General features: G+C 45.5%; 2 long non-coding RNA genes across 6 annotated transcripts; one reads left to right on the forward strand and one right to left on the reverse strand.

Moving 5' to 3' along the window:
* The first annotated feature begins 1,434 nt into the window (after positions 1–1,434).
* Positions 1,435–7,021, forward strand: LOC141567513 (uncharacterized). Its single transcript, XR_012490186.2, has 6 exons — positions 1,435–1,622; positions 2,755–2,935; positions 3,467–3,604; positions 4,106–4,232; positions 5,126–5,169; positions 6,085–7,021. It is a non-coding gene; the product is annotated as an uncharacterized LOC141567513 (long non-coding RNA).
* On the reverse strand, positions 2,838–23,530 carry LOC148757603 (uncharacterized). Of its 5 annotated transcripts, none has more exons than XR_016022103.1 (3): positions 18,578–23,530; positions 3,925–4,351; positions 2,838–2,951 (listed from the first exon to the last, which is right to left on the reverse strand). It is a non-coding gene; the product is annotated as an uncharacterized LOC148757603 (long non-coding RNA). The 5 variants fall into 5 exon arrangements; XR_016022100.1 differs by lacking the exon at positions 2,838–2,951 and having other exon boundaries at positions 3,598–4,351; positions 18,578–23,210; positions 23,343–23,530; XR_016022099.1 differs by lacking the exon at positions 2,838–2,951 and having other exon boundaries at positions 3,598–4,351; positions 18,578–22,538; positions 23,019–23,530.
* Positions 23,531–23,847: the final 317 nt, after the last annotated feature.

The following is a 23,847-nucleotide window of genomic DNA, read 5'->3' on the forward strand; positions in this document are numbered from 1 at the left end:
TTCAAATTGTATCAATTGGTAAGGCTTTGGGGCTGAAGGATTTTCATCTTGATTTATGGTCGCTGTGCTTTAAAGATGAAGCAAACCCCACTGACCTGATTCCAGCACGGAGGCAGGCCGTCCTGGGCGTGTGTTCATTATCACATCCTCCTGAAACTGAGGAGAAACCAGGGAAGGCGTGGCGTGTGTCTCCTCTTTTTTTTTTTTTTTTCTTTCTCTTTTCCTTTTCTTTATCTTTCTTTCTTCTTTTTTTTAAAATAATAGATATTAAAGCAACTTGCAAGTGAATGGCATTGTCATGAATTTCTGGCTAAAGTGGGTGGATGGGTTCCTTGATTGTCAGCAGTCACTTGGGATTGGGGCAGCCGGCTATCACTTCTTGAGGCTATTGATGATGGCCAGCTTCAGACTGAGGGACTAAGGACCGAGGGTTGTGTAGGTAGAGCTGGAACCGCGCAGTGGGGCCCTCCCAAGCCACCGCTTTCTAAGTAAAGACAGGAATGGGGTTGAGAAATGGGGACTGTGCTGGCCTTTGTAACCAGAGGACTACATAAACAGTAAAAAAATGAGTAGGTAAAAACATACAAGTCTAAACCACCGGTTTCAGCCAGTCCACAGGCTTTGCAGGAAGAGCTCACACGTTGCTGTCTAAGTCTGCGTGGTGGGGCCCCAGAGAGTGGGTTATTAGAATGTCCGGGCGAATCGTAGGAGGGCTGCAGAACAAATAGCAACTTCTACAGTCTTCTTCACGCATGGTCCATCGGGAACTCTGGAATAAATGACCTCCTGGCTTTGTCATGTAAAATGATTTGCGAGGTCCCACCTGTCACCCATCACCCCCACCAGAGCAGAAGCTAAGAAGGGAGGCAGGAGGCGGGAGAAGAGCTTACACCTGACCCAGAGAAGGAGCCTGCGCCACCTCACCCCTCCAGGTCCTCACCCTGAATCTTTGGAGCTGGGGGTGAGCTCCAACTGTGCGGTGGAGGCAAGAAAAAGACCACTGTAGGAATCGTGGGGCCAGATTCAGGGGACAAACCATCCAGATACAGCCAAACGCATGTATAAATTAATCAGACACCTGCACATGAATTTATCAACGGGACTCCTGGGATGGATATGGCAAAGACGTATGAGGGCCCATCTACAAATTTCCCCAGGACCGATGATGGAGGCTCCCCGTAGTCCCGTTCCTAATTCTTTCCAATTAATCTAAGTATGCAGATTACAATCCTATTGAGTTACAGCATCGCTTTTCAGGGCCTCAAAAATCACACTTTCCTGAGACTTAAGCGTCTTTCAAATGCTGCTAACAAAAGAGGTGGCTCTCCAGGCCCAGGTAAAGCTGTGGGGAGAAAAACCTCTGTGGAGAGAGAGAGAGAGAGAGAGAGAGAGAGAGAGAGAGAGAGAGAGAGAGAGAGAGAGAAGAAAAGAAAGAGAATGCTAATTGTGCCAGGCACGCTGACAGATTTGACAGAAAGCGTCTTCATTGAGAAATTGCGATCTGAAGTTCCCCCTTGTTCCTTGGGAAACTGGAGGAGAGAGGCATGAGGGAGCCTGACAGGAAGTGAGGATTCGAGACTTCAAATACAAACATTATGAAAAACAAGCAACATCTGCAAACAGTAAGTACTTATTTATATTTTATGGAGTGTGTGCTTGGGATTCTGACAGCTTTTTAAACAGAGACCATATTAGGCCCATTCAGAGGCGAGAATGTCCCTTTTAAAAATGCATTACCCCGCTGCTCCGGCAGGTCGGCTGGGCTCTACTGGCCTCAGGTGAGCCCTGACCCCTCCCGACCTGGTCTAACAAAACACACATGCGGGTTTGCAATGGAACCGTTTACAGCTCCCCTCTCAAGGTCAGCCCAGGCGGGCGCTGGAGGGTTAGTATTCAGCAGGCTTCTCCCTCAGCTGACAGAGCTGCTTTGAACTTTTCCCTTTTGAACAAATAGGAAGGGAAACTGCAAGGAAACAAGTGCTGGAAATCAGAGAAAAGAGTGCGCAGCAAATAAATAAGCTGCAAATAAATAAATAAATAAATGGCCAGCCGCGTCCTCGGCACATAAAAGAGCACAACTCCTAGATTTGCTGTGTTGCCATGCAGTCTTCTTCTTTTTTTTTTTGGTGCATCGGAGACACTTTAAAATAAAAACAATAGAATAAAACCTGCGATCTTTTCCTTCCCTCTCCGAAGAATGAACCCTTTATTTCTGACAACAAATAAGAGACAGTTGGCAGGTATGGTGTGCTGTGCACCATGAAATATTTAGTAAGGCAATAACGACTCCCCGGACAGCTTAAGAAAACCACGGTTATATTCAGAGAGAAAGCCACGAACAAACAGAGGGGGGGCAATACAAAGAAAGATAAAGGAAGGTCTTTCATCAGGACTTCCTGTCCAATAATGCAGCCAGGCTTGATCCATATGTTTTGAGAAAAATCAAAGTGTCACAACTATCCAAAATGTCAATAGCTCCGGTAAGGAATATTGTCTAACATTTTCTATTACACCGTTCAAGAATTTGCCTCCCAGCGCAATTTGGAAGAAGAAAAAAAAACACACCTCTTTTTCTTTCGAAAACACTCAAAGAAACGATGGGGGAGGGGGGAGACAAAGAGCGGAACAAGGCGCATTTCAGTGCGGAGTGTAACACAATGACGCTCTGGGCTCCCAAATCATCCTGAAAGCCGATCCTCTGATGAAAGTGAGTGCTCCTCCACACCTCTCATATGTTCGCTCCTTTCTTTACAGACACTCTTGCAAAGGCACTTCCTGGACGGATGGATGTAACCGAGCAATCTCTGAGCAGCAGGAAACCCGAGAAGCCCAACTTTCAGCAGCCTTAATATTTGGATAATCCTGCATAATGACTTCAGGTTGAGTTTGGAAAGCTCCACTGGCTCCTCTACACACGAGGCGCCTGGACCACTGGGTAACTGGGTGACCTGCTTTAGAGGGGGGGAAAAAAGACCCCGTATGTAAACAAACAATTTACAGTTGCCTTGGAGATGTGTAAACAAAATCCACCACCCCCTTGCCTTGGGGATGGGCCCAGCAGTGTCTATCTCCTCGGGCAGGACTGGCTGTGGGGTGTCTCCTGGACTTGCCTCCTCAAACAATCTGGAAATTCTACAGGGAGAAATCACGCATGAGTAGCTGCCGTCTGGGCCTTGTGGAATCTTAGAATGAATCAGCCCTGCGACAATCAATATTACTGACAAATTAATCTCTGTGAATAAACTGTTGTTAGCTTCAAGGCTGTCCCAGTTCCTCCAAATAATTGTTCAAATGAAGTGGAGGCCTATGTGCCAGTTTCTTGGTATTTTTCTTGGTCCTCTCCCTGTGGGGGGGGGGGGGCTGTCAAATTGTCCAGAGGGATTCGGTTTCATGAAATAAAATCATATCGCTGCCCTGACCTTGCCCCTTTAATTACATCCCTGCCGGGGCTTTGTCTCCCCTTCAGAACCAACACCCCTGCCCAGTGCTGAGAAGATGCCCTAACTTATGCTGAGGGAAGGAGAAGGCAAGAGGAGAGCCAGTGGTGGACGTCTGAATTTCTGCCCAAACTCAGAGTTTGTCAGAAACAGTTTGGAAGCATGGCGTAAGCAACACACTCAGTGTCAAGGTTTTGAAATTCTAATTTGTTTTTCTTAAGGAATGGGAAGGGCACATACTACTTCTGTGACCTCCCCAAGATTCCTAAGTTTGGGGGAGGGCTCATATTCAGAGCTCAAATTGACCCAGTCTGCACCAGTATTAAATATCGGGACATCTTGTACCAGTTGGTCAATAGCCATTTCTCCTAAGTCTTCTGCTGCCTAGTGCCCTGACCTTTCCCCAGAACCTTCTCCCTCCCCCCAATGTAGCACCAATGGGGTTAACATCTGGCAAAGCAGATGGTCATCCAGCCCCATTGCTCACCATTGTTCAATATTTGGATACCACCCTAGTGGTCATCCATTCATTGCCAAGCTTGTGGTCATCCGGCCTGTCGGCCTGTCCGTGGTGGGGTTCTTGTGGAGCTTCTTCAGGAGAGCAAGAAAGATAGCAGATGGGTAAGGCATTCTGAGCTCTCCCTGTCTTGGGACTGTGTTTCCCACAGACCTCACCTGAGACGTGGATGGAGGTGCCCGTGTCACTAAGGAACATCAGCGCAAACAGGCGAAACTCAGATGCCATTTTCCCAAGTCACGAGCAGTCAACAGCAGCGGAAATCAACAGTCACAAGGGTATAATTGTCATTAGTATGTAAATTTTAAAAGCTCCGTCAAAAATATCAATACTTCCCACTTAATTTATTACTATATCAAGATAGATGGCAGTGAAGCATAGCATTGATTTTCAGAGCCTGTAAAAAAAAAAAAAAAACGAGGAAGAAAACAGTCAAAGACAACTTAACACAAAATGCCGTGTTTCAAAATTAATCATTGTGGTTTTTAAAAAACACACACTTAACAAAACACACTGTACCAAAGCCTGTGTGGTTCAATCTTATTTGATTGGCTTTTCTGAAAATGAAGAACTGGAATACCGTTTATGTAAAGAGCCCTCTCAGAATGGATTAGATGTAAAGATGGTTAGCATTTTTACTGTATCGACAGCAAACCATTAGGCAGCCACACTCCAGCCCTGCCACTGAGAGGAAATCGAATAGTTTCCTGACTGGACTGGGCAGCAGAACCTATCAGCTCCTGGTCCCTGGCCTGGTGACAGGGCTGTCACTGATTATCCTCTCCCTGCCTGGTATAATTACGCCACCACCCTCAGACTTACTAAAGTGCTAGTAGGAATAGTCATGACCACTGCACATACATAAGTACATTCATCATGAAGTTTAAAACTGTTCTGGAGAGCCTGTAAACCTGGGAGTTGTGTTTGCGTCTGAAAGGACGCAGAGATGGGAGCATGATCATCCCCTGCATTGTTAAAGGATGGGTCACTTCTCTGCTTTTGACATTTTGAGATGTCTGCGTTTATACACCGGGAGAAGAGGGGTGGAAAGAAAAGATGGCGAGGGAACAAAAAGGAAAAGAAAACAAAACCTGCATATTTGTTCATTTGAGACACGTTCATTTTGGAAGTGTCTGTATCACCACACCACTTACTTTGTTTTGTTTTTCAGGAACTGTGGCTTTGTATCTTTGAATGCTGTCCTGATTAAAGCAGGTAAACCTCTTTATTTTTTTATTTTTCTGTAACCTAGAGAAGGGATATGTCTCTTATATCTCCTGGAGAGCTAAGATTTCCAAAAGAGTAGGAATGCCCATGTTTTCAAGTAAAGATAAGGATATTATTTGTCTCTTATTTCCTGAATTCCAGGGCTCTATCTCTCCCTCTCCTCAACAAACTCTATAAACTATGGATTATTGTCTCAGGTTTTATTATGGCACCTGGGGAGACTTATTTTTTATAGAGATGTTCCACCAATAATCAGGCTCCACGCCAGGAGCGGTACTTTACATTCATTAGACTAGAAATGTGCACCTCTTCGAAAAGCATTTTGTCGAGAGAACCCCCAACTCCAATAAGGGCTGTTCATCAGAGTGGCTGCTCTCAGGCAGGCATTTCTAATTTTTCAGGCTGCTTCAAGTGCAGTAAGCGGCAGCATGGTTCTCTTCCTCACTTTGCTTATGAAGTGGAACTGCGGTTCCAAATGCACATCAAGTTGCTAGCTGTCTGCTGGCTGTAATTGGATGTAATTCATTAGCTTTCATTTCAATAAAATCACAGGAAAACACAGGGATGTAAATGTGTCGACTAATTGCTTATGGAAATTCAGGTGCCGACTTGGTATAAATTTACCCCTTGCATGAAGAAGACACAGTTGTGTCATTATCATGGAATTTTATAACAATATGTAATTATAGAGGGAAGCAGGGGTAATTAGCAAGTCTTTCCACAAAGCAGGTAGCATTCTTGGTTAAATATTTACAGCTGCAAAAACAGCCGGTAATAACGAGAGGTTTTCTCAGCCACACGTTCCAGAGCATCCAACAAATGTTATGAAAAGTGGTCATTATCTGCCGGCTAGCTCTGCTTTGCCTTTGTCCCTTGTGAGAAATGCTTCTGTGTGGTTTGCAGGACGGGAATACGGGCTGATTCGGCAAGTGCCCTTTCAAGGGTGATGAAAACAAGTAACTAAGATCTCATCGTCTGTCCCTGCTAGAGAGAGGCGCAATTAGACCTGCGTTGCGTATTTACAGATGACATCAGACAGGAGTCCTGTACAGAGAGAAAACGCTTTGCGTTTTTTCCCTTCTTTCTTTTCTGGTTCCCTTGTCTGTCCAAAGGGAACCCACCACCAACTGCCAAGATGCCGAAAGCCACAGGCTCGCAAACTCCACACTGCTCACCAGGGCTCAGCCTGACCTACAGCTGTTGCACAAAATAAAATCCACGCAGCCCCCACCCTGCTCAAAAAGCCTCCGTGATTCTTTATTACCCAGTGATATGCACTTTGACCCAACCTGAACAAAATTTAATATTTTCTCCCAAATATTTAAAAAATCCATTCTGGGGCCCGAGAGGAGTCAAGGAGTCTGCAAGCCGTAATTTGACATCTGAATTATTCTGAGGCTAATACGGAGAGCTATTCACAAGCTTATTTGGAGATGTGTCAATCAAGATATCGCTTGCACAGGGAAGATGGACCCCCGGCTTAAGATTGCAGATAGCTTTCAGGGAACCACAAAATAAAAGGAAGGCAAGCTCTGATGAGTATGTTACGTCTTCATTCTCGACGATGACTTTTTTTTTTTCTTGATAGAAAGTACAAACCTAGGAGAGCAGTGTCCCACGGATGTGCCTTTTCCCACACCTGTAAAAGCATTTTAACGTTTATTAAAAATGATAACCATAAACAACAAACATGGTGTCGCAACTCGCCTCTGTTAATTTCAATGCACTGATTAAGATTTTAAGCAACGCTCCTAAATTAGACTGTCAGGCCACCATCCTCCACACGGAGCTGAGGTTCTGATCTCGCATAGGCTTGTTTGAGCAGCAGCCTTTCTGAGTCAATGGCGAGCCCGGAGAGTGACGTGCAATGTTCTTCCATTAATTTCCGATGAGATGGGGGTGATTCAATTAGCCCCGATTGTCCACGAGATGTGGCCCAAAATAAAAATGGCCGGGCTCGGATAGCCTCCTCCCGAGGTAGTTCCCAGCTGACAAGTAACAATGTTAATTACCCATTGTTATGATCTGAAAGACACCGGAATTTTAATTATGTAAATTATGAGCCATTTTGTTCACATGAGCAAAAAATAAGCAGACATTGTTTTTCTGGGAGGAAACTGCAATCGCTGTTTGGAATCTCTGCGAACTTGACTGCAATGCATGTGATGTGTCAAAGAATCAACTCCCTCCGGGCCTGAGCAACCTGGGGATGACTTCTTTCTCAAGAGACAAAGAAGACAACGTTGTCTTTGACAGTGTGTTTCCCCAACGTCATTCTTGGGAGGCCCTGACAGCCAGTTCGCTTGGCCATGTCTGCTACTGCAGAGGGTGTCTGGAATGAACGGCTTTGGGGTAGGCAAACATACACCTCCAACTTCAATACCTGAGATGGCCAAACCATTACCAAACAGGAATGACATCAAGCGCCCTCAGTAAGATTCCAAAATAAGTTGGTGACATTGTCTGTTAACCACCAAAACTCTAGTTGGAAAAAAAAAAAATCAAATTCTCTTCAGAGCTGTGGAGAATTCTGGGATCTGCCCAGGAGAATTCTTTCTTCCAGACTAATGCTCCCCATGGCTGTTGGCCTTTATTCCTCATCGTCCCCTTCCTCATTAGGAGTCTGTCCGATGTCCAAAAGGTATATGGTACCCAAGGAGCGCATGTGGGTCTTTGTCGAGATCAAGTTGAACCTGACCTCAAGGGGAGATACTCTGGTCCTCCTGAGATTATATGATGGTGTATCTCAGTACCTTGGGAAAACTAATGGGTTAGGGGACGGTGAGAGACCATAAAACTCAGCTAAAAATGAATATAAAATTGTATTCTTATATTAAAATGAACATCATATTATTATATGTTAACAACTAGAATTTTAATTTATTAAAATGTTGAGATCAAACAGGGGACTTGACAAAAAACGTTTTCCTGGAGTATATCGCCTAATCCTTGCCCCCATTACACCCCAAACCCTGCCTGGGAGGCTGGATGAAGGGTGGGTCAAGTTTATCGTCCTTTGCTGAGTAATGTCAATGAGAAAGTTTGAAAAGGTCTGGTATGCCTTGGTCCTCAAAGAGTTTCCAATCTGGTGACTTTTTACTTTTTTCCTGCTTCCTACGATAAAAAAAAAAAAAAAAAAGCCCAGCTGTATCACAGAGGACCTGGCCCTACCATTGGGGTCATCCTTAATGCAAAGTACGAAAGAATGAGGGGGAAGAGAAAGCTGGGGTTAGGGGGCGGTCAGGAAAGAAAGAAATGGTTGGCAGAGGGAACATGCTTCACAAATAGCTCACATCAACAGCCTGGAAAACAACTAGCCAAACTTTATCTGCAAGGTAAGGAAGCAGCCAGAGACGTCACCCAAAGACCAGTCCTGTTTTCAGTAGCATTTTGGCAAAGTTGAGAATAGACTGAATAAACATCTAAGAATAACTCATAAGCAAGCCTGCCACAAGATAATAAATGAAAGGAAGAAAAATGGAACATTTACTATGTGTTAAATTTATCTTTTCACCTGATCACCATCCCAAACCCATTTCCCAGATGAAAAAACTGAGGCTTAGGAGGCCTGAGCCATTTGCCTAAGCGACATAGTTCAAAAGTGCTGGGGCTTGTGTCCTTTTCCCTTGGCTACACTGCCTACCTTGAGGGTCATTCTGTATTCCAGGTACTTGGAATTTGGGCTGCCCATAGGTCTCACTTGGGCCAGAAGAATGAAAATGAGAAGATCTCAACTAAGAAAGGTATGTCATTGTTCCCCATTGCTGTGTCCTAACTGGGGTCGCTGTTTCTTGCTTGCCTGTCTCCTCCTTTCTTGTATGCATTTCTTCCCTCTCCATTGATCACTCCTTCCTCATCTACCTGCTCTCCCTTAAATGTCAGAGCTTTCAGGGTTCCCTCCTAGACTCTCTTCTTACTCTTTGTTCTAGACCAGGGTTTCTCAACCTCGGCACTACTGACATTTGGGGCCGGATAAGTCTTTGTTGTGGGGGCTGTCCTGTGCCTAACAGGATGTTTATCAGCATCTGTGGCCTCTACCCACTAGAGATCAGTAGCACTCTCCCTCTACCCCGATTGTGATAACCAAGAATGTATCCAGACGTTGCCAGATGTTTCCCGGGGAGTCAAAATCACCCCTGGTTGTGAACCACTGTTCTAGATGACTTTCTTCATTTCCATGTATTTAATTACCAACCATATATTTAGGTACCGACCATCTCCCAGAGCAGCTTGTCCAGCCCAGACCTCTCTCCCAAGCTCACAAGCACCTCACACTCAGCGCATTCAAAACTGAACCTTGCAGACATGGCTCCTGCTGGTGGCTCCAGCTTCAGTCTCACGCCCCCGGGACGGTCCCTCTTTGCACATGCTGTTGCTTTTGTCTGGGCCTAACCTTCCATCACCTCTCTGCCGGGTTGTCGCTGATGCTTCTTTAAGTCCATCCCTAGGAAGCCATCCTTGAGGCTCATGAGATGGGGTGATGGCCCCATTGCGTTACAAGTCATTCATCCATTCTTTTGTTCATTCATTCACCTTGTTAGCTGCTAGGGAGCCAATCATGAGCAAACTCCTGTCCTCGGAGAGCTTACAGACCAGCTCCCCCATCAGACTCTGGGTTCTGAGAAGGACCACGACTTTCATCTCTGAAGCCCGTATAGCTCAGAGCCTGGTACATAGTACATGCTCCACAAATTTCTTTTTCTAAGTGTTTTTTTCTAGTCCCCCATCAGCTCCAAATCAAGTAGTTTTTCAATCTCGTTGTGGAGGGTGCAGCTCACAGTGGCCCATGTGGGAATCGAACCGGCAACTTTGTTGTGAAGAGCACCGCGCTCTAACCAACTGGGCTAACCCGCCGCCCCTCTGTAAATGTTTTTATAGCTAACAAAATATTGTACACCCCAATCCCATCGGTCTCACACTAAAGCATTCTCCAGTAGGTGTTCTCTAGTCAAGCCTCAAGCTGGGGTGGGCCTCCCCTTCTCCCTCCCTGGCTGTCCCAGGGGATACGGGCTGGCTCAGCCATGGAGTTACCGGTTAGGCCAGGCATTTGCTCAGGGATTACTGGGGCCCTTCCAGAAGAGGATTACCGTGTGTCCAAACCCACCGGACGTGGGAATAGCCCTCTAAATATTTGCTGAGAGTTCCTGACCTTTACCTTCTGTCGCGTAGCCCCACAGGGCTGGCATGGGAGCTGAGCAGGTGACTGGCAGCTCGGGGCTCCTCCCTCTTCCTGTCTCCCAGCCCACTCAGGGCTGGCTCTCTGGTATTCAGAACAGGCCTGGCTGGAAGGGCAGTGCCTCTGCTTAGTCACTCTTAATATTAAACAGGGGATTCCCGATACTCTCTGTTGATTCTGCTAAGACCATTACTGCCTTTGGTGGCATCACTTTAATTTGTGCTCTTGAAGGCAAACACTGTCATAGGAGCCCCGGCTGGGAGGCTATTGCTGATATTAAAGATCTGGAGGGAGGGCAAACCAGTGCTGACCTGCAGCAGGGCAGCTGGAGTGGAGGGATGCAGGCCTGTGGCTTACGGGAAGTTCAAACTGTCCCCCAACTTCCCCTCATCAAGATAAGCCACTTAACTAGTCCAAGGCAATGACAGAGAGGAAAAGGCTGGCAGAGAGTCTCAGGCAGAAAGCCCATCCTGTGCAGGCTGCAGGTGAGGAGACGAGGAGAGCAGAAGGAAGAGAGAGCCTGCCTGCAGGGAGGGGACCGCCAGGAAGAAGACACCAGAGCAACGGCGGGTTGGGGACAGGGTTGCCCAACAAAACACAGGATGCGCTGTTAAATTTGAATTTCAAGAACTAACACGTCATTCTTTTAGACTTTATTGATATGTCTTTTATGCATTAAAAACTGTATATATTTAAGGTGTACAATGTGATGTCTTGATGCACGTGTACATTGTGAAAAGATCACCGTTAAGCAAACGAACGTATCTGTCACCTCTACATAGTTACCATTTGTGTGCCTTGAGAAGATTTAAATTAAGGGCTAGGCTCTTAGCAAATTTCAAGTATACAAGACAGTATCAACTGTCATTACCATGCTGTACATTACATCTCCGAAACTCATTTGTTTTGCAAAACCGCAACTTCTACCCTTTGGCCAAAAACCAACCAAACAAACAAATAAATAAATAAGGTGGGATATACATGCAATGGAATATTATTCAGCCTTAAAAAGGAAGGAATCCTGCCCTTTGCAACAACTGAGGTGACCCTGGAGGACCGTTATGCAGAGTGAAATAAGCCACATACAGAAGGACCAATACTGAATGAACTCACTTATATATACAATTTAAAACAGTCCAACTCAGAGAAGCAGAGAGTAGAATGGGGGTTACTAGGGGTAATGGTGGAGGGTGGGGAGGGGGAAATGGGAAGGTATTGGTCAAAGGGTACACCATTTTTTTTATTGAGGTCAAATAGCCTAAGATTTACTTAACCATTTTTAAGTGTACAGTTCAGTGATATTAAGTACATGCACATTGTTGTCACCCAGCACCACCATCTAGTTCTCGAGTTTTTCATCACCCCAAACGGTAACCCATTAGGCAGTCACTCCCCAGTACCCCTCCCCGTCAGCCCTGGTAACCACTAATCTGCTTTCCATCTCCATGGATTTATCCATTCATATAAATGGAATCCTAGAATATGTAACCTGTTGTGTCTGGCTTGTTTTACACAACATAACATTTTCGAGGTTCATCCGTGCTGTAGCCCGTTATCAGTGCTTCATTCCTTGCTATGGCTGAGTAATATTCCTTATATGGATGGACCACATTTGGTTTTTATCCATTTATCCTCTGACGGACATCTGAGTGGTTCCCACCTTTCGGCTACTGTGAATAGAGCTGCTATGAACAGTTGTGTAAAGTTTTGAATGACCACCTGTTCTGAAGACTTCTGTAAGTATCTGCCTACACGTGGAATCGCGGGGTGTTATGGGAACTGCGTGTTCGTGTTGAGGAAATGCCAACAGTCCCCACGGGGGCTGTGCCATTTGACAATTCCAGCAGCAATCCAGGGCTCCAGCCATCCTGTGGGATAGAGCTGGATGGACAGGGCACTGAAGGGACAAGTGAAGAACACACAGAGCAGAAGTGGAGTCCGTATGACTGGCTCCTGCACTGCCTTTGGGAAGGGAGGACAAAGAGGTGTGAAGGGGGATGCCTGGGTTTCGAGGTGGACAGTGGACCCCTCACTGAGGCGGACGTCCTGAAGAGGGCTGGGTTTGTGGGTTGCCCATGGGTTCGGCTGAGGGCACGTGAATGTTTTCAGAGTGCTCCCCCTGTTCTAAGTGCTGTTTCCCAGGGTTCCCTCCACTCTTTGACTTGATCCTCACCAAAGCTTCCAAGTGGAGCTCAGAGGAGATCCATAACTCGTCCGAGGTCACACAGCTAGAGAAGTGGCGCGGCCAGGATCTGAGAGCAGGCCTCCTGTCACACACAGGTCTGTGACGCTGCCCATGAGCCATGCTGCTCTCTTGCCATCCGGCCTCGTAGGAAACCCTTGATTGTCTGCACCCCAGATGGGGGTCAGTGCAATGCTTATCCTCTACTTAAGAGAGACCTGGACTACCATTTCTATTGTTTGTATACTCCTGAATTACTTAAACAGCTACCAAAACAACAACAAAAAGCATTTTACTTTTATAATTAGAAAAAGGACAGACATTTTTTTAAAAGGGAAAATAAGCAGCCACACAGTTTGCAAAGCTGCAGTGTTGGCCCGGGGGCCAGGGGGCTGCTGTTGGATGAAAGACATCAAAGTCAGCGTCATCGGTCTGGAAAGAGAACGTCTGAGAGCAGACAGGATCAAAGGATGAACCGTCCACAACCTGTGGCCGGGTGAATACCAAGTAACCCGGCTCGCTAGGACCACCCGAGGGGCTCCCTCGGAGGCTTGCATCAAGCATTCCCTACATAACCTAGTGATGGGAGTTTAGCTACGTCCTCCCCTTAGATTGTTAGGTATCTCTGCTACCGAAAAGGGGTAGATTGTACACGGAGCCTTGGTTTTGAGGAAAAGTCTAAAGAAGCACCTGAGAGGTAAAAGATGGTGCATCTTGCTTCCCTACTGGGCAGGCAGGTGGGACCTCTGCTGACGGATGGTCCCAGACTCTGGAGGTGACCCCAAAGTGGTGTGAGGAATGCTTTCATAGGTACCCCATCTCAGTAGCCCCATTATTTGGCATGTACAATTGACATTTCTCTCCTCTCCTCTCCTTCCCCCCCTCCCCACTTTTTCTCTCTTCCTCTCCCCCATGCTTCCCTCCCCTCCTCTCCTCTCCCCTCCCCACTTTTCCGCTCCCTTCCTCTGCCTTTCTTCTCTCTTCCTCTCCCCTTCCCTTCCTTTCTCTCCCCTTCCCTTCCCTCCCCTCCCCTTCCCTCCTGTAGGTGGTAACCCCAGGTGCATGCTTGCCTCAGAGTTGCTTTGAGAACCCAGCCTGTCTCACAAACGCTGGTCCCTCTTCCTTCACCCCTCCCACCACCTGTTAGCTCCCTGTCCTCTCAGCTCCATGTCACTTCCTCGGGAAAGTAGCCTGGGACTGTCTCTCCTTCCCACCTGCAGTCAGGGTCTTGCCACTATTGGCCTCCATAGACTCGGATGTCCTGTCCATGGAAGTTATCCCAGTTTGTGATTACACATGGCTTACGATGCTTATTTGGTGAGTTTTCTAAATCTTGTCTCAGCCCACAGGGCCTATGGGGACAGGAAGTGCCTGGTTTTGCTACCTGGTATCCTCAGTGTCATCATGTGCCTGACATGCAGGCCATTAGGACCTATGTGTTTAATGCACAAGGTCCCTGGTGGTAACAAGGGCCGAGGCTCCAATCCAGGTGGCATTTCTGCCTAATGAAGGCCCAATCTAGACTATTCTGCCGAGGCGGGATTCCCTCTCGCTGTGAAGACCCTTCTCCTAAGGTGGGATTTTTCTTCTCATTGAAGAATAGCAGCCGTTTTACAAATCTGCCCCCTGGCCCACCCCAAACAATGGGAGGGTATCGCCCTTTCGCTCAGTCCAGGAAGAGGGTGTCTCTCTAGATGAGCCGGGACCCCTTGCCTGGCCAGCACGGCTCCACAACGCCTTGCCCTGGGCTTGGCCCCAACGTGGGTGCCTTGTTTTTCTTCCTTTGTACACAGGTTACAGGAGGGCTGGAAGCTGGAGTCCCCGCCAGGGCTGCGGGCTCAGCGCCTCTCATAATGGGAGGTCAAACGAAATGAAAACCCACCTCCCTTGCCCCATCATCTGAATTCTTACATTGGCTATGACATGGCTAAGGGGAAAATATTGGATTTATTTTTATGAGTTAGTCATCACCCTAAGGCCCTTAAGACGAACCGTGCGAAGTGAATCCATTCAGAAGGTCAGAAGGTCACAGCTAACTTGTAAAAATAAATCCAATATTTTTCACTCTGTCTTATTAGATTTATATGATGCAGACATCCGGGGAGGTTTGTTTTTTAAAAACTGGCATTTTCCAGCACTATTTAGAGTATTTCTTCCTAGCCTCAATCGAAAACCCATTCCATCTTCAGGTTCTCTGCTGCTCATCTGACCATGTGGCAGTTTCTTGATTTTTTAAATCTCTTTTGAAATGAGGAGCTGGGAGTCTTCACATCTCCCTTCCATCATTTCATCTCTACAGAAACCAGCATCAATGTTTCTGAGCCTTAAGTAGCCAAAATGGAGGTTGGAAATCACCGAAAATATTTGATGGGTAGTGTTACCAAAATTTCACTTTCCATCTGAAAAAAAAAAAAAAAAGAAAAAGGGTCAAATGGACCCATTGTCGTCACTCAGGAAACAAACTGCTACGCACACACTTCTCAAGTTCCACAGGCTGGTGCGTTCCTGGCCAGTGTTTCTCAAATAAGAATAAGGGGTCTTTGGTTGTGCAAGGGTTTGTGGGGACAGCTGGGGACAGTCCATGCCCCCTCCTGATGTTTGCTCACGCCCACTCCTCTTCTTCTCTCTCTTTCTTCATTGTCCATGTTGTTTACTTTCTCTAGCAGGACTCTGACCTTTAATGTAACTGTTTTCTACTCCTGAATCAAGTTTCACCTCTGTATTAGTTTGCTAGGGCCGCCAAAACAAAGTCCCACAGACCCCGTGGTTTACACAATACAAAATGATTTCCTTCCCATTCTGGAGGCGAGAAGTCAGGAGGTTTGGTTTCTTCTGAGGCCTCTGCTTGGCTTGCCTTTCTGCTGTTTTGCTGTGTCCTCACGTGGTCTTTTTCTCTGTGTGCGCACATATCTGGGATCTCAGTTTCCTCTAATAAGGTCACCAGCCAGATTGGATTAGGGCCCATCCTAAAGACCTCATTTTAACTTACTTATCTCCTTAAGACCCTACCTCCAAATACAGTCACATTCTGAGGTCCTGAGGACATGATTTGGGGGAGTGGCATGTAGCCCATAACACCCTCCAGAGCTCGACACTAAGCTTTCTGCTGACAGGGAAGGTCTGTCTTCAGCTTTTGTGCCCCTTACAGCACTAGACTCACACACTCCTCCATGCAGAAAGGGTTTTACCAAGACTAGTGGCATCAAACCCCCACAATAAGAGGACAGAGTGCCTGAATTATCTTTAAGGGACGTCATTGCTAAGTAAGCAGCGTTTTTGTTATTTCATAGCCGCATTTCATGTTTTCTCTGAGCGCCCATGCCCACACACATTACCTTCTCCCGGATCACCTTGAGAAGCCCCCTTTCGACAGGAAAGAAGCAACAGGATACACTGTGGTTTTAACCTGGCCGTTATACTTGGTGGGAATATTGATACCCCTCCCTGGTTTGTTGTGTTTCAACTTCTTTCTGGAAGCTGAAATTTCAGATCTTTGTGTGTTCTCAGCAGAAGAGCCACCTGTCTCAGCTCTGAACTTCCAAGGCTACTTTCCGGCCTGTGATAAATACCCCAAGCCAGGCGATGGGTCCTGCCGGGCTGTACACATCTCAGCTCCCCTGGAGAAAATGCGAGCAATAACATCATCACACAGCTGTGTTGCCTGCCAGCCCTGGCCCTTGTCTCCCAACCCTTCTGAGGGATTCAGTGGGGAGGCTGGAGAACGCTGGTTAGGATGGGCCAGGGGGGTTGGAGGAAAGTGGTTCTGATATTTTACCAGATCCATCAACTAGTCCTTTACATTCTTATCACCACAAGCTTCATTTGCTCTCAGGAACAGGTCTTTACGCCAGCCACGTAGGCTGGTCTCTGAACGTTGTGATTATCATGTCACACTGAAAGGGCCCGCCTGGCCCCAGAATACCCACTGTGCCTCAAACCTCCACCTTAAAGCCACTCGCTTGATGTAAGGAAACATTTTTTTCAAAGTGTGCTCTGCTCTGTGGAACACTGGGTTCATCTAAATCAGTACCTTGGAGGGTAAGAGAGCGTTCTTGAAAAGAAAGGAGACAGGCTGCCTTTGCTGTCCCAGGTCCTAGCATGAGGCGTGCCATGAAGGATGTTCAATAAATCTCTGTAGAATAACTGTTTTACTGGCCCGATGAGTTGGGGAAAGCCAAAATGAAGCAAGTTTTCTTACTCTGGGTCTTCTCAGGGCTTTGGTGAGCGGATGGGCCGTAGGACATGCCAAGAGAGGCAGCCCCCTGCAAACACATTTATTTGGGTCGAGTATTCCAAAATGCAGTGAGCCCAGACTGCAGTATTCTTGCCGCATGGTGGAGCGGCATTATAGATGCAGAGCTTCACACACTGTGGAGAAGGACACTAACCGGGCAGGGAAGGGGTAAAAACCTGATAAAAAATGGCCTTTGGGGTGACACGAGAGGCACTTGTCCAGACAGGAAACCTGGAGGTTTGGGAAATTGGGGGTCGTGAAAGCCCATTTGAGGGAATTGCAGCTTGAAGGTATGTCTCTAGGGGGTACCTGATTCAACGTGTTTTGGTTCTATCAGGGCTGGGAGAGCACACAGGAGTGTTTTGGAGCAAGTCTGTTTGCATGGATTTGTCACTGGGTCCCCAGCAGAGTGGCACATGTCTAGGGCAGGTACGTCTTTCTGGGGATGGGGAATGAGCAGGGAGTGGAAAAGGATGAGGAAAGAGAAGATCAGTAGACCAGAGCCTTGGGGCCTGACTGAGCCATAGGGGTGGGTAGGGGTGTGGAGTCAGGGCCCCCCAAAACCATGAAGACAAGTGTTACCTACTTCACTTACGCCTAAGCCTGACCCTGCTCCCTGGTGCCACCAAATAAACACCACCTTATTATCAAGAGTTAAGTCCATTCTTCTCATTCTGGAAAAGAGAGAGACACACAGAAAGAGAGAGACACAGAGATAGAACAGTTCCCATTTCTCTGAGCTTCAATTTACCTCACCCTTTGGCTGGCATGATGTACACAAACCGAGTGCAATTTAAAACTCAGGAAACTCAGCTTTCAATAATTCCCAGCTAGGTTTCCGTCGGTGGAAGAGTAAATAACACAACTGCTACAAATGCTGGGAGCAAAATCGCCAATAACAGCTCTATGCTTATGATAACTTTCCCAATTTTCTGCAATCTCCACCGCTTCTCTCTTGACTTGGGTCTGTATCAGATTTTTTTTTTTTTCTTTATTGAACATCTGCCTTGGGAGCCACTGTCACAAAAAGTAATAAACACATCAATCCAAAAGAAAAAGAGAGGACTGTGCAGTCTAAACTACTTAACCAATCAAATTGGCAGCTGGCGGAATGAAATGGAGGGGTGAGAGCTAAGAGACCCACTTCTCAGAGAACGTCTCTAATGATGGTTCCCGCCCACGGCACAAGATGTACCCCAACTGTACCCCGGCTTCCTAATATGTTAATTGCAGTTTCTAACACTAATTATAGCTTGCAACCTTTGTTGAGATTTCAAGCCCTGGGATTAATTTATAAGTCCTTCGTTCAGCCAAAATTTAACAGCTCTTGCTTTTTCCTTTGCCTCCTCCAAAAGATAAGGCAACAGGGCAAGATTTGCCTTGGAATAAAGAATTCCTTTCCTTAAAAAAAAAAAAATCCAAACTATAATAACGCCTCTCAAGTTATTACCCATGAATTCTGCAAATGTTGTACTGGAAATGGCCATTTCGATGTTCACTGTCCCCGAAGGTTCCCCCTCCCCACGCAAATAAGAACAACAAAAAATTATGCCTGAAAGGGAAACAAAAGCAATTTATGTTTTCTAGTTATTGTCTCAGAAATAGCCAAAGATTACTTGCATACCCAACAGAAGAAATCAAATCTTTCACTACTGCTTAAAAAAAAAAATCCTATTACAAATTACATTTAACTCAGGTGTGTATAGTTTGCCAGCTCTTATCCAATTGTAAATTAGACCAGGGTTGCCTGTTGGGAGGGAAAAGTGGCTTTTGAAACATGTCTTATTGACTGGGTATAAATTACCTGCAGCAGTTTTGTGAAGCAAATTTGAAGCAGGAGAAGCCTCCAGGCCACACTGTATTGATTGTAGACTGATATTCGGCTGATTTTAAGGTGAAAAATAAATATTGTTTTAGCAGCAATTTAATTAACAAATCATTGCACAAATCGTAAGAATATTGTGTTGTCTAATACAGGGATTTAAGCTTTCTTTTTTTTTTTTTTCTTTCTTTTTCTTTTTTTTTTTTTTTACAATTATCTGATAAATGCTTAGTTTCACATGTAGATTGACTGTCTTTAGTTATCACTCTCAGTTACTCTAGGAATCACAGAATGCGAAGTAGTGTCTATCTGTACCCTGTTCATTTTTCTTTATACTCTAGAAACCAGGTTTTTCCCTGTTCCTAAATGAAATGAACATGTTTCTCTTCAGCATTGGCAAAAACCAAGGTGTGTTGATTTGAACAGAGCCCCTGCGGACACTTAGATTCTGGAGGGAATCCAAAGGCAGGCCGGGCTGTCAAGCCATCTCTGTCCTTAAGCTGTCATGTGACTGTGGCCAGATCACTTTACTTCTCCCAGCCCCACTTCCTTCATGGATTAGATCATCCCTAAAGGAATGGTGTTCTGATAAACAACAAGCTCTTGGAGATACAAAGGCCTGATTACTAGGGTTTGCCCATTCCCATGGTGTAAATACCCCACTAGGGCTGATTTCAAGCTACTATTCTGACATGACTACATGCGCAGCTGGGAAGAGATGCCCTGAAACACCTCCTACCAGCTCCAGCTGACAACTGCCCCTGAGAGCCCTTCTAATTCAAGAATCCCACAGTCTGTGAGTGTCACATAGCTAAATGGTTACCGGCTTTCAGAAAATTAACAAAAAAAATTTAAATACACATACACAGGAAGTGAATTCTACTTTTTTTTTGGATAACTCATAAGTTATTTCAGAACGTCCCTGTATAACAGGATTATAATGATGAATATCAATATGATTTCTTATTAATAGTATATCCAGAATATATAGCTTTTCTGTTTTTTTACTGGGAGAAAAGCGCACGATAATAGCAAAATCGTCTAATATGGAGATAACATCCATAAGAGTTCCCAAACTCCTCCAATGAACTGATTTTTAAAAATACCTTTTTTCCCTTAATACAAAGTACTACATGCGTATTGAAGAGAATGCAGGTAAATTCAGCAAGGCCTAAAGAATAAAAATGTTTAAATCTCTAGAATTACCTCACCCGGACATTAACATATCAATGTATTTTTAAGTTATCTCTCTCCCCTCCCTCTCTCTCCCTCTTACACACACACACACACACACACACACACACACTACTTTTGTAAAAATGAGCCTAAACATGGTTTTGTGTCTTTTTACTTGTTAAACAATGGAAGTATTACCATGTATTAAATTCTCCCACATTATTTTTAAGGGCTGCATTACCAAGCTTTCATCAATCAGTTAGTATGTATTTTTGGACCTCTAGGCTGTTTCCAGTTGTACATTAATATGAGACAACTGTGTATTCATTATGGACTAAATCTTTGTGCGCAGCTGTAATTACTGGCGATGCATCAACTGTGAGAACAGGAGTTCATGCAGCTACTAATGTCCTTTCAAAAACAGCTCACACTGTCACTGAAAGAAACCTGTTCTTATTGCACCTCTGTATGCGATCAGACAATACCCATAGTCTAGGGGCAGGCCCACCACTGACTGAGAGATGTTAATGGTTTTGCTTCTTGCACGAGGCAATGAAGAACCAGTAAAGGGTTGGTTGTTGTCAGCGTGTGAGTCAAATACCACTGCTCTTCATAAGGATGACCCCTAAACATGGGAGAAGAGGCCCAGGAGATCTGTCCTCCATCCCTCTTCCCTTTTCAGAGCAGCCTGCACAGGGAGGAAGTGGTGGAAACCTTGACAGAGGTCCACACAGCTGTCTTCACTTGGAGGGGAAGTAGCAGGAAGGGCGAGCTCCTGTTAAATGGGCAGAGAGGACTCGGTACCCTGTAGGAACTCTTGCAGGCCTGAGAAAGAGACCGCCTGAGGGGCAATAGAAACCACTGTCTTGCCAAATAGACTTACTGCAAGAAACGGACAGCTTTAGGAAATTTCTGATTTGCTTTTTTAGCAATATTCAAGAAGACATTGAATCCAGACACTGGAGGAAGCAGGATGAGAAAGAAACAATCTGAGATAAGGGAACAGTGAATAGAGAGAAAACACAATTGATTAATTAAAAACCATCATCTGAACAGCAGGTTGGATACTGCAGAAAATCAATTTAATGAGGTAAAAGACAAATTCAAGACATTTTCCATTATACACATGGGAAAGTTTGATAGATACTGATTTATAATGACAGAGAGAAATGATCAAAGAAAGATGCATTTAAAAAAGGTAAAGGTTGCCACTAACAGAACAAAAATGGGGTATTTCCTTCTAAATTATTTTTCAATAAAAGGAAGAAATTAAACATAATCTATATGTTTAAAAAAAAAAACAGGAAGGAGAGAAAATCAAATAAGCCTAAAAAAGAAAAAAAAAATAATAGAACACCAAACGTTACTCTCATAATATATAGATTAACTATTAAAGCAAAAACAGATAAATTAATTAACTCTATTAAATTCGGAGATCCTCAAAGTAAAATAAAATAAGCTATTTAGTTAGATAACCCTAAAACAAAAGGACTCAAGAGTATTACATAAGGACATAAATATTTGAATAATACAATAAGATTAATTTAATATATACATATCAAATTGTATGCCCTACAGAGGAAGACAATATTCTTTTAAACTTGCCATAGAATACTTATGAGAATTACCTTAGCTTCCAAGGATGACCTTAATAAATTCAAAAAGATTTATACTGCTCCTGAGAGGTGGTTTTAAGATTCAGAATCGAGCCCAACAATTCTCTCCCCCTCATTTTCAAAATGCCACAGAAAGGCTTGAAGAAATCTAAACGTAAGAAACCATCTGTAGTTGTTATCCTAGAAACCTGAGAAGAACGCAACTAATGGACCCAAAGTTTAAAGTGTTTCTGGAAGCTGCAGAAATAGAAGTGAAAAATAATCCAACAAGTGACAAAAAGTCCAACAAGTATCCTGAGAAGAATCTGGATACCCACAGAGCCCAGGAGAACCCCAATATCAGAAGGGTGGGGCTCAGGATGTGGACAGCCCAGGGACAGCCAACAGGGTACTCGAGTGTAGTGTACTCGAGTCTTTGACTTCCTGATGACAGCCCAGTTACGCCCACGATGGGGACAGTCACCTGGGAGAAACCAGGGTGCCTTTCCTGGCCTATGGGACTCCTGGGCTGTGGCCCCTGGCTTCTGGCCCCTTGCCCTGCAGACAATTCGAGTATTCAGTAGTAAAGATCCACAGTAAAGACACCATTATGGAAGAGTATTTTTTCAAAGCACAAATTTGTCACTGTCTCTGTATGAAAAAGTGCAGCATCTTCAGTCTCAGATTCCAAAATGGTGAGTGTAAAGATTAAAAAAAGAAAGTTGGAGGTGAGGCAGGGTGGGAGGGTGGGGATGGGAGGCCATGCCATATCTCTGTTTTGAAAGTGAGGCCAACCCAGTTTTCTCATTTCTTTTTTTTTTCTGTTTGTTTGTTTGTTTTTGTTTTTCTAGGGGGAAAAATATCTAGGAATATTGTTTGAGGTGTTTTCCAAATTCAAATTGAATAAAAACAATATATCTGAGTGTTTGGCAAACTGCTTTGAAACATACCTAAGTTCATTTGCTCCCCATACTTGCTCTTTTCATTAGGTACCCCGGGTATTATTATGGACACTTACCAGATGACTGATGGGAAAGCCAGATGAGGCCCAGAGCAGTGAAGTGGCTTGCCCAGTGTCACACAGCAGTAGAGCTGACTCCTGAGTCCAGAACTTCCGACCTTAAGTCCGGTGTTCTCGCTCCTTCACCAGCGACCATAAAACCTTGACCTGACTAATAAATAAACTTTATGAAGGGAGAGCCTTGACCACATTCACGGGAGCCGAGATGGTTCTAAAAGGGTGAACGTAACAAACAGGAGCGGCTATTACACATGAACTTGTCTGTTGAGAGCTCACCCGGGTCTTTGACTCATTCTTCTGGTTAATTAAATGGGAGAGTGGTCGGAGCCCCCACAGCCCCTGCCCTATCCCCTCGCAGGGAGCCTGGCTCCTGGTCCACATGGGAGCCGAGGGGCAGCCCATGACTCAAACAGAGGCAGCCAGAGTGACTTCACAGCAGAGGAGCAGTGAACTGGGTGGGCAGGGGCCACGGGGGACGGTGTCTGCCCTCCTAATGCAGATGAGGTCTCAAAACCTCTCCCGAGGGACTTGCCTAGGGCTGGGGACCAGGCTCCCTGAACCCTGGAGTTAGTTGGCTTTTTAGTTCGAGGCTTGGCACAAAGATTTATGGTCCTAGTGTGACCACACTCACCATCCATCACGATTAGTTACAATAAAATCTCTCTTCGTGTTTTTAAAAGCCCTTCGAGTTACATTCCATTATGCAGTTAACATATCGCAGATGGTCGGGCCATTGTTCAACCAGGGAACCATTTTTTGATCTCTGCAAAGGAGGGCAGGGAACCAGCGCTTGACGCCCCCAGAGGCCATGGAGACCCTGAGCCTGGAGGAGAGGAGAGAGAACAAAGATGGGGGGCCCTGGCTCACCCCATGAACTCGGCGGTCAGACTAAAATGAGGGGATGAATAAAGTACAAGGGCTTGGGTGACCGGCCTTTTTGTTAAGGGAAGTTAACCTGCATGCTCTCTGGTCTCTAGAATATCCAGTCTGTCTTCTCTGGAAAGGGTCATCCCTGCTTCTGAGCCACTCTCCCAGGCTGCTCTGCATCCCACACATTCAATTAACATTGGACCGAAGCCTCTGCTGGGAACTCAGATGATAAGAGATGAAGGACAATTACCAATGTTGTCCCCTGAAACTTGCTGCTCCCTACCTCCCCGCCCCCCCACCCCGCCAACCCCCCAGGTCCTAATAAATGTTACTAGCTGGTATGGTAGCCCAGGCCCCGTGGCACATTTGGTTGTGCTCCCAGGTAGTCACTGCCTTGCTAAGGGATGATTCTGCAGTCCTGCTCACAGCCTGAGACTTGCAGTGTATCCTGTGGGAGGCGTCTGAAACCCCCATCCTTGACATTGAACTGGGCCAGTTGACATGCTTTAGCCAGTGGCATGTAAGGCAGGCAGATGCTTTGAGAGCTACAGCGTGTTTCTGCCATTTCTCCTCCTCTTTTCCAATCTATC

The sequence above is a fragment of the Rhinolophus sinicus genome, chromosome 8 (assembly GCF_057876585.1).
Source record: "Rhinolophus sinicus isolate RSI-liver-muscle chromosome 8, RSI-T2T, whole genome shotgun sequence".
Classification (NCBI taxonomy): Eukaryota; Metazoa; Chordata; class Mammalia; order Chiroptera; family Rhinolophidae; genus Rhinolophus; species Rhinolophus sinicus.